The sequence below is a fragment of the Pyxicephalus adspersus genome, chromosome 8 (assembly GCF_032062135.1).
Source record: "Pyxicephalus adspersus chromosome 8, UCB_Pads_2.0, whole genome shotgun sequence".
NCBI lineage: Eukaryota > Metazoa > Chordata > Amphibia > Anura > Pyxicephalidae > Pyxicephalus > Pyxicephalus adspersus.
Window position 1 is genome coordinate 25003263 of NC_092865.1, and position 3382 is coordinate 25006644.

The following is a 3382-nucleotide window of genomic DNA, read 5'->3' on the forward strand; positions in this document are numbered from 1 at the left end:
AGGAGAGAGTTGGTGCTCAGGTAATGGGTGAGTCTTTTGTAGACAAGGCGTTCAAGCAGTTTGGAGACATAAGGGAGAAGGGAGATAGGACGGTAGTTAGAGGGTAGGGAGGGGTCCAGTGGGGGTTTCTTCGGGATAGGGAGAATTATGGCATGTTTGAAAGCTGAGGGGTATATACCAGTAGAAAGGTAGTAGTAGTAGAGTAGTAGAGAGGTTTAATGGTTCCGTTAGGTCAGGGGACAGGGTGGAGGAATGGGCACAGAGTAGATCAGAGGGAATCGGGTCAAGCGGACAGGTAGTAGACGGAGAAGATGACAGGAGAGAAGAGACTTCGTCCTCAGTAACAGGGCTGAGGGAGGCCAGTGATGATTTACAGGTGGAAGGGGTGGGTTTGGTTGGAGTGGCCCGGTAAGCAGACACATCATGTCTGCATTTGTCTATTTTATATATTTTAAAGTAGGTGGCAATGTCTTGGGCAGAGAAGGATGTTGTGGGGGGAGCAGGTGTGGCGTTTAGAAGGGAGTCAGTTGTTGAGAGGAGGTTGCATGGGTTGGAAGCTTGAGAGGAAATGACAGTTGAGAAATAATTTTGCTTGGTGACAGTGAGCTCAGTGTTAAAGCTTTTGTAGATTGGCTTTGTAATCCATGAAGTCCACGCCGAGGTCAGATTTTCTCCACTTACGCTCAGCTGCACGAACATTGCTGTTCGTAGCTGTTTGGTGTAATTGTTGTGCCAGGGTTGGGGGTTAGCGGAGGGGGGGTAGTGGAAGGTGGTGGGGGCAACTTTATCCAGGGCCAGAGAAAGAGTGTGGTTGAACTGAGTGGAAGTTTTATCTGGAGGTGTGATTTTATAGAGGGCTGCAGTTGGTGGGGTAAGGCAGTTTGAGAGGCAGGTTGTGGTCAAGGTTATGTATATCTGTAATATATGTAAAATACACAGTAAAAAATCAAATAAACAGCATTTGTTCCATAAGTGATGCAAAAATAGGAATACTAATCCTGTATCCCAATTGGATATGAACAACAGCTGTAAAACAAATATAGCAAAAAAGTTAGCTTCACATATGCGTTGCATATTAACACCTCCAGAAGTGATTCCCTCTGGTGATAAAACCTTCAAAAAAGTGACTCTACCACTGCACACTCGGGGTCATTACTCCCCTAATAAATTGCACTCTCTAGAAATAAAAAAAAGGTAATTTTTTCCCAGATCATACAAGGTTGGATTCAATTCTGTCCCAGACCCCTGATGTCTTTGGACTACCAAAAATACCCAAAGATGTCTACTGATGAAACGTGCTGGGTTGGAAGAGTGACGTATTGTCATTGTTCCATCTCTCTTTTCACTTTTCCTCTGCAATTGTATTATTAAAAGTTAAATGACATCTGAGATCATGAGAATTTAATCCAATTTTGTAAGATTTGGGAAGAAAAATGTATGACCTATATATATATTTAATTGGTCATCAACCAGTGGCTGAGGAAATTGAACAGGCGATTGAGGTTTATTTTTTCTAGTTTTACAGTAAGTTATATGAATTTTCTCTGGTTTATCGATTAGTAAAAAAGGTTAATAATTATTTTTAAATTATATTTGATCATCCCATCTCTCTCTACCACGTTATGGCAAAACCTGGAATTTTTCCCAGGAATAGTAACACCAAGTTTCAAACGGTGGATAAATAAAGGACTTATGAGGATTGGGGATTTATTCTTGGGGAGCTCAACTATTAGTTGGGAGCAGTTGGTCAATATTTTCGATGCATACAATTGAAATCATTCATCCAAGCTAAGATGGTCCTAATTCTTCCTTCTGATTTATTTTAATATAAATCTAGAGAAAAAACCATAGGGCAGATATTTACATTGTATTTCAAATTTCTTCCTAGCTGAAAATAAACTCTGCATTTACCTTGTCTTGTTGGATAAAAAAAAAAGACACAGTACAGGTAGTCCCCATGTTAAGGACATCCGTCATACGGACAACTCCTAGGTAAGAATGGGGCTTCCCTGCTCGCTGGATGTGGGGAGGGGGCAGTTTGCATCACTTGCAGAAGAAATCTTTTGCCAAACACAGCTGAGGCATATCAAAGCACAGCTTGCTCCAGAAGTTAATGAATGTCTAGGCTCCATAAAGTTTTTTTCTTTTTTTTTGCTTTGTTTGCGATTAGCTCACAGTGAGGATTTTATACAGTAACTGACACCATGCTGCCCAATAATATGTTGAGACAAACATCTCTCCTGGTTGGATACAGTTGCCTACAGTTAGAAACCTACTGTCCCCATATCAAATGTAACCCAGGGACTACTTGTATTTCAGTATAGGGCAGACTCACAATCTCTTTTAAAGCCAATCTGAGGAAAACTGAAAAGGCATGGGAAGCCATAAAACACTATTCACCTATCCATAAACGAAATGCCATGTTGAGTATAATGGTGCACAATGTCTTGGTGATTGCTAATGGCAACAGACAAGGGGGGACAAGATTCTTCCACCTAAAAAGCTTATTCTGAACTAATGGGCTAAGTGTTATATCGCCCTGCACAAGTATTTGGAATTCAGAAGCTGAAGTTGGATGTGGGGGTCTAATATAGTTGGGAGATGACCAGGGAATTCAGGTTTATCATGGGAATGGTGGTAATGTTGGTGGGGAACTGGTTAAAAGATAAGGGGCATAAATTAGGTCAAGCCCCTGGACTCCCCTGCAGCAGATCCTAAAGGAAGCCACAAACAGGTTGCAGGAGGAAAGAAGAGTACAACTGTGCTAAAATAAAAACATTTAGCAGCAGGACATGGTGGGAAACAGTTGAAGACATAGAGGGTGGGCTGTTGGGTATGTGTGAACTCTCTTGTCTAGCTACCGAGGTGCAATTGCAAATGTGATCCACAGCAACTATTTAATAAAAACTCCTAACAATATACAAAAGTGTTTTTCGATCCTTCTTTGCACTACCATCCAGCAGAAAAAAATAAATAAAAAAACCAGTAATGTTAAATTAGAACTGAGTCACCAATTTTGCTTTATCTTTGTATATAATATTTCTAATTACCAGCACACTATTACTGCTGCTGTTTGATGCACTTAAACCACCAATATAAGTAAATGAAAAATAAGAACATATAGGAGCAATGTTATAATATAAATGGCTCATGAGAAATAGTGGGGTTTCCATTGCTAGCCTTGTGTTGCACATATGATGAATAAAACGTACAGTGTGATTGGGGTGGGTGACATCAGGCTGTTTTAATGAGGGTCAGTTACAATGAAATGAAGGACATTTATCACTCCGGCAGATCATAAATGTAACTGACTAAATAAAAATAAAGTATATGAAACACACATACAAGTTGTGCAGGCACAATACAGAATGATTCTCAATAC